The following is a 10216-nucleotide window of genomic DNA, read 5'->3' as shown; positions in this document are numbered from 1 at the left end:
ACCATATTCTTTAAAGATTCTGACCGAGATATATCTAAGGATAAACACAGAGACATATAAACTATGTTCCCAAAAAATTCAAAATATATGCAGTTTTGTGCTTCTTATTTTCTTACAATTTAAGACGCAATGTACTGAAATAAAAAGTATATAAATGTAAATTTCATTACAAATATAGTTCACATGCAAAAAATACAAAAATAGACATTCCAGCTCGAACATAAAAACACTCTTAATGATCTAATTACTTATTATAACACAACCTCATGACTAAAAATAAGTAAGAAAAATTGGTATAAATATCTAATTCACTTCGATGGGGGAGAGGGGCATACACGAAAATTAACATAGCAGAGGAGAAGTGACGAGGGAGACTCCTGGATGAATCATGTATGACGACTACCCCAACATCCTCACTGCCCAGAGCGAAAGGGCCACCGCTAGCGATGACACTGTCATCTGGTACTATCTGCATACCCTACAGTGTAGTCGGATAGGAATTGCCAATATCTCTTTCAAATACCCACCTCCACCGCCCAAAGCCACAACAACCAATTCCCAAACCAACCCGAGCCGATCAAGGCATGGAGGAAAGCGACGAAGAGAGACAGGTGCCTACAGCTCTAGGCCCCCTGCCGCTCCCACCTCCAGGGCAACTGCGGCCCCCGGCGATGGACGCCGGACACCTGGAGCTCCTCGGGGTGTGGGGTCTCGCCCCGTTGATGCTCCCCCGCTACTTCCTCTTCAATGTCAACGTCTACAACTACCATCCGCAAAAAACGTCTGGCGACATACCCCTCTGCAACCGCGGCGGACGGGAGCCTGGCGGTCCGTCCCAAGACAGTAACCCACTCGAGGAAGAAAAGAGGTGTCCCCTGAGGCACCTGGAAATCTGAGTGATGCCCGCTGCCGCTCGTCCCCGAGGGAAGTCGATATGTGTTCTCCTTCACTGTGTTGGGAACGCGGGGAGAGGAAATTCGGCAAAGGTACATAATCCAGGAACTCAGCCTTAACGGTGAAGAGGGCAAACTCGACGGCGGAAACGACATGGCGATATCCAAAATATATCCGAGGCCCCGTGGCGACAAGGCCAAGCCCAAATCAAAACCCGTCTGCGCGTCATCAAGAAAGAAGAGGAGGATCCTTGACCCTGCCTATTCGGCCCCTATCCCCCGCACTACCTTCCGACTCGTGATCTCCAATCCGGCTCAGCAGGTTCCCTCCCCTGCAGCTCCTCTCCGCCTAGGGGGCCTCCACCTCCTTCACGCCTCCTCTCGACCAGGGCGCCGCCTCGACCTCCTCCGTGCCTCTTCTCGGCCAGGGTGACGCCTTGACCTCCTCCATACATCCACTCGGCCACGCCAGACGGTTTCTTATTCTGGAGTTAGCCCACTTTCCGCTTGTAGGGGAGGATTTCTTGCCTCAGAAAATATTCAAGTCTTCGGAGGTTGTTTGTACAAGAAGAGTGCATGTTGACTAGGACGACATCGTTCTGCTGCAGAAGAAGAAGAGGCTACCAGCAGATCGGGACTGTTGGTGTTTCAGTCTTCCCTGCTTTGTTTGTTACAGAGTGATGATCATATAGTTATTGTTTGTTGCATACTTGGAATTTTTCTGTTCCGTTTCGTTAATTGATAATTTCCCATAAAAAGTGTCATTCTGGGATAATGCATTCGTTTAAGCTTTTCACTGGTTCTTTTATTTCTGCAGATATGTGAAGCTTAGTGAGCATCTCAAGCCTTGGTGTGCATACCAATCACCTAGCATTCACCTACGAGCAGATGAACGCGGCGACATCGGGCTTCCCACGAGATAACTTCCTGGGAGAGGGTCGGTTCGCAAAGGTTTATAAAGGTGTGCTGGATAGCGAAGAGGTTGGTTCATGTGTTGATCTATGAGCAGTTCAATGATTGCAGTCATGTTCGATGCTTTAGCAGTCATGTTCAATGATTGGGATTCTAGGATAGACATATTTGTTTAAGAGTATATGACACACAGCTGTATGAGAAATCCAGATGTTAACCAATGGAAAAAACGGGATTATGCTCAACGCTTGCCATTGCAATCAAACCTTTTACCTATAGTATTTCCAAGATGTATGATCGATACGATTCACAGAGATCAGTGATAGTTCCAGTATCAATATGACTACTAGTTGTAGTACAGTAGCAGGCCAACCAAAGGATGACAGCCCTTGATTGGTGATAGCAGACATCATGTCATCAGTGAGACAAGGGTGACCTTAGAGGAGTATAGCTCCACAAAAATTACCAACAATTATGCCTCAAGCTATATGTCTGAATTTCCATTCAACGAATTGTGTGGCAATCTTGTTTTAGGGCTTAAATCTCTAGCTTATAAATTCATTGTGTAACACCTGTTTTGAATGTAGCGACTTTCACTATTCTATAGGGGGTAGTGCTACCGGTATAATCATGCATGTTTGCAGTGATAAAGCGAATGTATTAAACTAGGAAGATATTTTCTTGCTAAATGTCAGTCATATGAACGACTGTGTGACGAAAAGTTAAACTAATGTGCTGAGTCAAAGAACAGATTGCCATAGCATTTTAGTTCGCATGTTTTAATGTGGTCGACCATCCATGCCATGGCTTACTGAGGTTATTTTGCTATGAGAAGTAAGGCTTTCGAGATGACGATGGTGTAATATATGATTCCCTTGTATGTTGTTCTAACAGGTGGCTATTAAGATGCTCAACCCCCATGGATTGCAAGGGAACAGAGAGTTCTGCACAAAAGTTATGGTGTTGAGCAGGATGCATCGCCCGAATCTTGTCAAGATTGTTGGCTTTTGTGCTGATGATGATCAGAAGCTTTTAATTTATGAACACATGCCTCTAGGTTCACTCGGAACTCACATTTTCGGTATGGTGCTGAACTTCCTTATATATAGATATAGTTCTTTTTCTCCGCTTCATTACGTTGTTGCTGAATGAGTAGAAACTTGTTTTCACCAGAATTTGGTTTCTTTTTTTATCTAGATCTTTCCCCTTGATAAGAAGCCTCCTGACTGGAATGCAAGGATGAAGATACTTGTAGGGGCAGCTGAAGACCTAAAGCATTTGCATGTTAACTGCAACCCTCCTGTCATAAACTGCGATGTGAAATGCGCTAACATTTTACTTGCCGAGGGATATCATCCAAAGCTATCACTACTAGGAAAAAGCCTAGTAGTAGCCGGGTCAAATGCCTAGCAGTAGCACGGGTGGCCGCGCTATTGCTACGACGCTACAGCTAACTTTTAGCAGTAGCGCGTGTTGGCCCGCGCTACTGCTATCTAGAGGTAGCAGTAGCATGTGTTACAAGAACGTGTTGTTGCTAATAGCTGTAGTGTCCCTTTTTAAAGAGCGCTACTGCTAAGCTCTCGCTGCTGCTAAAATCATACCCCGTGCTACTGTTATTAGTTTCTGAATTTTTTTTCTGCTGCATATTTTCTTTTGTATTTGTACAGGTTTTATACAATAGTCCCTAGCATATCATACACATACACATCTAATCATATCATACACATACAAAATACAAATAGTCTCATCAAATCATGTCATCATCATATATAATCATCATCGAACACAAAATGATGTCTCTCGTCATCATCTCGAAATAGCGATACAAGTTATGACATGTCGCGAATACTTGCAACTACATCGTCAAAAAGACTCAATGAAGATTATACATCGTCAACAAGACTCACATTAGTCCCGATTCATAATGCAACCGTGACTAATGTGTAGATCGAGCTTGGACCAAAGTCATGTTTTCTACTAGTGACACACACACACACACACACACACACACACAAACACAAACACATATTTCCATTCTTACAAAAGCACACCTTTTTAATCACCTATCTTGACATAGAGATCGAGCACGGTGATGAAGCCGATCGGTGTCGCCACATACACCTAGGGAGTTATCAAAAGTGGACAAAGGTTACTTCTTGACATGGCTAGACCTAGTTAGGGAGGTACATATGTCACTTCATTAAATGGGTTTTTCTACCTAGCTAGTTGGGGAAGCAGATGTCTCTAACTAGTGGAGGGGGAGGAAAAGTGAGGGAAAAGAGAAACGAGTGGCATTAATTAATGAAGGTGGTGTAGTTAGCTAGGAGCATTAAAGAAAGAGAAAGAGAGTAATGGGGGGAGTAGTGAGTGATAACCCACAAGTATAGGGGATCACAATAGTTTTCGAGGGTAGAGTATTCAACCCAAATTTATATATTTGACACAAGGGAGCCAAAGAATATTCGAAGGTATTAGGAGCTGAGTTGTCAATTCAACCACACCTGAAGATTAGTTATCTGCAGCAACGTGATTAGTAGCAGAGTAATATGATAGTTTGGATAATAGTGACAGCAGCAATGGTAATGGTAACGGTGATAGCAGTAGTTTTGTAACAAGTGCAGCAGTAATGATAGCAGTAGTAACTTAGCAAGAACAATATAAGATAAATTCATAGGCATTGGATCGGTTATTTGTTGGATGATATTCATCATGTGACAGTCATAACCTAGGGCGATACGACACTAGCTCTAGTTCATAAAATATAATGTAGGCATGTATTACGTAAATAGTCATGCGTGCTTATAGAAAGAACTTGCATGACATCTTTTGTCCTACCCTCGTGTGGCAGCGGGGTCCAATTGGAAACTAATGGATATTAAGGCCTCATTTTAATAGAGAACCAGAACAAAGCATTAACACTTGGTGAATACATGAATTCCTCAAACTACAGTCATCATCGGGAGTGGTCCCGACTATTGTCACTCCGGGGTTGCCGGATCATAACACGTAGTTGACTATAACTTGCATGATCGGATCTAGAACATGGATATAATGGTGATAACATAAACAGTTCAGATATGAAATCATGGCACCCGTGCCCAAAGTGACAAGCATTAAGCATCGCAAAGTCATAGCAACATCAATCTCAGAACATAATGGATACTAGGGATCAGGCCCTAACAAAACTAACTAGATTACATGATGAATCTCATCCAACTCCTCACCGACCAGCGACCTACGAAGGAATTACTCACTCCCGGTAGGGAGCATCATGGAATTGGCGAGAAGGGTTGGTGATGACGAAGAATGAAGATCCCCCTCACTGGAGCCCCAAACGGACTCCAGATTTGGCCTGCCGATGAAGAACAGGAGGTGACAGCGGCTCCGTCTCGTGGATCACGATAATTCTTTCTCCCTGATTTTTTTTGGAAAAATAGGATTTTATAGCGTCGGTTTCAGGGTCTGCGGGGCCACCAGGTGGGGACAACCCACCTGGGCGTGCCTAGCGGGACAGGCGGGCCCTGGTGGGTTGTGCCCACCCAAGTGCCCCCCTCAGGTGACTCTTGGCTCGAGAAATTCTCTTTTATTGTATAAAAATCCTCGCAAAGTTTCGTTCCATTCTGATAACTTTTATTTCTGCACAAAAACAATACCATGGTAGTTCTGCTGAAAATAGCATCAGTCCGGGGTTAGTTTCATTCAAATCATGCAAATTAGAGTCCAAAACAAGAGGAGAAGTGTTAGGAAAAGTAGATACGTTGGAGACGTATCAGTGAGGAAGAAGCAAAGTGAGGGAGACAGGAGGTGGGAGCTACGGGAAAGTGAAGGAAGAGAGGAGGGGGGAGGGGGTAGGAAAGGTGGCTACTGCGCCTTAGCAGCAGCGAGGGCAGGGAAAACACGATGCTGCTAAAAACGTAGCCGTAGAGAGTTCCTGCCAGGCGCGGTACTGCTAAATGGGGCCCGCCATGTGGCACAATACAAACTTAGTTGTAGCGCGGTCCCCTAAAAACGCGCTACTACTATTCTCTTAGCAGTAGCGTGTGACTTCGAGTGGTGCTACTACTATACCTAGCCTGTCGGCAACGGTGTGGCCATAATACTCATAGTGCGTTTTAGTGTTGTTGTGCTACTGCTATGAAGGTAGGAGTAGCGCCCTTTGTAACCACGCGCCACTATTAAATATCAGTAGCGCCTCTTTATAACCAGCACTACTGATAAGCCTCTATGTATAAGGTTTTCCCTAGTAGTGTATCTGACTTTGGCTTGCCTCGTGTTCCAAGCAAAGTGATGGGTACACCTGGGTATTGTGCACCGGAGTATCTTGAGAGCGGTCAGTTGACTATCAAGTCAAATGTTTTACAGCTTTGGTGTTGTCATACTGGAGTTTATCACAGGAAGAAAGGCTTTAGGTCACAGCCTAGCTGAGTGTACCCTTGCTGAATGGGTAAGCATCACTTCCTGTGTTTCCTTTTTCTTTTGAAGAACTAGTATTTGCTTCTCCCCAATGCTATAAGTCTGTATCAAGGGGATCTTGTGGGGATTTCTGATTTCTATTTGCTTCTGAAAACTGGCAGGAAGAAGCATTATAAGCTTAAATTTTACTTACTTTTTCGGTAGTTTTTAACCATTTGATTAACACAGATTTGTTGAAAAGTTTCTTCGATGAAGATTAATTGTGGTGACATTTTTTGTTGTGTAATTTCATGTCATCCCTTTGATTGACAGAAGGAATTTTGCAATGTTGATAGATTCAGCGCTTGGCAATCAGTACAACGTGACATCATTGATCATTGTCCTTAATGTTGCTCGAATGTGCCTGAATACAACAGCCAGTCTGAGACATGAGATGATAGACGTGGCTGTCGCTCTCACTTGCATCTCAGAGTCGAGAAGAATGCAGTAAGCAGCTCAAGTTGACCAACCCAGGGAAGACACATATGAGGAACTAGCAGTGTGATCGGGAACATGCTCCACTCCCATTCTCGTGTTGGAGAGGGAATTTTTTTTTTGTATAAACTAGATAGATAGATAGATAGATAGATAGATAGATAGATAGATAGATAGATAGATAGATATAGCTAGAGTAGGTGCAAATATTCCTGTGACCCTGGCTTGTCATAAGTGGTGAGGATACTTCCATGACGCTTTTTAATCTTCCTGTTGACATGTGGGTTCTTCGGCCATCCTCTTTTGATTTGTTCAAATGTTATGCAGGCACTAGAATTGACTGATTTGAGTTACGTCGAAGAGAATTTCTGAATGTGTATATGCTGATTGCTTCATGTCTTGATTTTTTCTGCAGAATAAATTTTGTTTCCAATAGTGGGCATCCTCTTTGATGTGTTCACATGTTACACGGGCTAATTGACTGATTTCAACAATGAGTCGAAGGGAATTGGTGCATGTGCATATACTAACTGTTCCATGCCTGTTTATTTTAGATTGCAATGTGCCATCCAACTAGTTTGCATTTGGCCTAAGCCACGACACTGGCCAGTGGGCCCCAGCTAGCCTCTTAGTCGTCTGCCTATCCGTTCTTGGCCTTCGGCTGACAGACGACAAAGAATGGACTGATGGCAAAATACTTCTTTGCCATCAGTCCTTCCTTTGCCGTCTGCTTTTTAGAAGCGAACGACAATGAATGGACTGATGGCAAATTCTCTGATTCCACTAGTGTTTCATTATATGGGACCTTCTCCTCCCTTTAATGAGTATACTCATATTTTGGTTGTTGCTGATTATGTTACTAAGTGGGTAGAAGTTATTTCAACTATTAATGCTGATCACGTCACATCTATTAAAATTCTTAAAGAAATTATACTCCCAAGGTTTGGAGTCCCTAGATATTTGATGACTGATGGTGGTTCACATTTTATTCAGAGTGCATTCTGTAAACTTCCTGCTATATATGATGTTAACCATAGAATTGCATCACCTTATCACCCTCAGTCTAGTGGTCAAGTTGAATTGAGCAATAGATAAATAAAGTTAATTTTGCAAAAGAATGTTAATAGATCCAGGAAGAATTGGTCTTATAAACTTGATGATGCATTATGGGCTTATAGAACTACTTATGAAAATTCTATGGGTATAGGCATGTCATTTACCTTCTTGAATTAGAACGTAAAACTTATTGGACAATCAAAGAACTCAATTACGATTTTAAGCTTACTGGTGAAAAGAGGTTATTTAATATTAGCTCTTTAGATGAGTTGAGAACCCAATCCTGATCGAGTCGGGCCATACCCTGCCATGGGCATGGCGCCTCCGGTCAGGAGCTGCTTATACCTCGTGTAGGAGGCCTGTGTCGGTGGTGCGGTGGGCGGGCACTGCCATAGTTCCTAGGGACGTCGGCCTCAGCTTCGGTGTTGCAGCGGGGTTCAACACCACTGTCCTCGGTCATGCCAGAGAAGACCGCCGATGAAGCCGCTGGTATCGGTGTTTGGGATAAGGCAGAGTAGAAAGCGAGGAGACGCCATGCGTTGGAAGGCAGCACAGTGCTGCTTCAACGGTTCACTCATGCCCCATTCCATTGCGAGTGAGCTTCACCTACAGGCTGATGTCAAGGTGGGGGCCCCGCTCGACGTTTGTCCATCCTACTGGTGCACTATGCTACTCGTGCGCCCAACCTGATCGAAGAAATGCTACATTGAGAAAGGGTCATCAGGGTGGAAGGTTAACTCTGACGGATGCACTACTAGAAAAAAGCCTATACACAGAACTTTAGCAGTAGCGCATGTTAAAAAACGGCGCTACTACTAAACAGCAGTAGCGCGCGAAATAACCACGCTGCAGATCACTACTAGGGAAAAGCCTATACACAGAATCTTACCAGCAGCGCTCCTCAAAATACGACGCTACTGCTATTAGCAGCGCGTGATAGCAAAACGCGCTGCTGACAGGAAAATAGCAGTAGCGCGTCCACACAAAACCGCGCTACTGCTCTAATTGCCATGACCTCGCCACCCAGCTAGTTATAGCAGTAGCGCCCTATACTGAACCGCACTACTGCTATAGAAGTTAGCAGCAGCGCGCTTCTAAGAAAATCGCTACTGCTAAGATCAGCCCACAAGTTTAGTCCCACCTCGCTCCGTGAACAGGGTGTTTACCACCTTAAATATGTTACTTCCGAAAGTATCACAACCAGTTGGTCTTCACTGAACTTTATGTGTAAAATTTGTGGCCGCAATATGAGTCCTCTCCAGTTCCTACTAGAGAGGACTCATATTGACAATTCAGATTGTACACAAAAAGATCATTGATGGCCAATGTATTTTTGCATTGACGTATTTTTTGTATACTTACACTTAGCAGTAGCGCTTTATCTGCAAAGCGCTACTGGTAGGCCAACTTAGCAGTAGCGTATAACAATGCACAGCGCTACTGCTAGTCCTATTAGCTGTAGCGCATTTTGGTAAACGCGCTACAACTATCATTACCTTATCCCCACGTACGCGCACGACCGTCGACCCTCTCTCTCACTCACACTCTCACTCTTGCTCGCGCACCGATAACCGTCGTCATGCGTCGCCGCCGCCGCCGCCGAGGTAGTCCCCTCCTTCCGTCCCTCCTCCCTCCTCCTCGCACGTCCTCCCTCGGCCTGCAGCCGCCCCTCCCTCCTCCGCCGCCGCCCTCCTCCCTCCGCCTGCGGCCGCCCCTCCTCCCTCCTCCGTCGGCAGCCCTCCTCCCACCGCCCTCGACCTCACCGCCGCCACCCGAGCCCACCCAGCACCGCCGCCTCCCGATCCCGCACTCGCCGCCCCTACCTCTCCGTCGCCCCCACCCCCTTTCTCTCTGCTTAGTTAGTACTAGATGTTGTTTAGTAGTAGTAGATGTTAATTTAGGGTTCATAGATAATGATTTTTAGTAGTACTAGATGTTAATTACTAGTAGTGATGGTACTAGTTAACTAGGGCAGTATGATTAATAGTAGTTGTAGTTGAACTACTTTAGTTGTAGTTGAACTAGTTTAGTAAGTAAATTAATAAACTAGTTAAACTAGTTGAATTAATAGAACTAATGTATTTTTAGTAAGATAATTAATATAACTAGTTGAACTACTTTAGTTTTAGAAAGAACTAGTTTTTTTTCTATTTATAGTAAGTTTATATTTAGTAAGAACTAGTTGAATTAATAAAACTAGTTGAACATGTCATATTTGTTGTTATTTTTTAGTTTAAGCAATTATTCGGGATGTATTAGTGATAACTTATACGGTTTTTGCTTTTGCAGAAATCAAGGAGCCCCTCCATCATCCCCGCCGTCGTCCCCGTCGCCGACCCCCTCCGATATCGAGGTGAGACCAGCCAAATATCCATGTATATCTTTTGTTGCTCAAATAGGATATATGGTTGCCCAAGTGGCTGTTCATGTTCAGTTTACACCTACGAGTGGCCTATGTTTTGCCAGAG

At 44.2% G+C, this 10216-nt stretch overlaps 1 pseudogene; it reads left to right on the top strand.

Annotated features, from left to right (window-relative positions):
- The first annotated feature begins 584 nt into the window (after positions 1–584).
- Positions 585–6708, top strand: LOC123158741 (probable serine/threonine-protein kinase PBL7; annotated as a pseudogene).
- Positions 6709–10216: the final 3508 nt, after the last annotated feature.

The sequence above is a fragment of the Triticum aestivum genome, chromosome 7B (genome assembly GCF_018294505.1).
Source record: "Triticum aestivum cultivar Chinese Spring chromosome 7B, IWGSC CS RefSeq v2.1, whole genome shotgun sequence".
Lineage (NCBI taxonomy): Eukaryota > Viridiplantae > Streptophyta > Magnoliopsida > Poales > Poaceae > Triticum > Triticum aestivum.
This window is presented reverse-complemented; position numbering and strand designations above follow the sequence as displayed.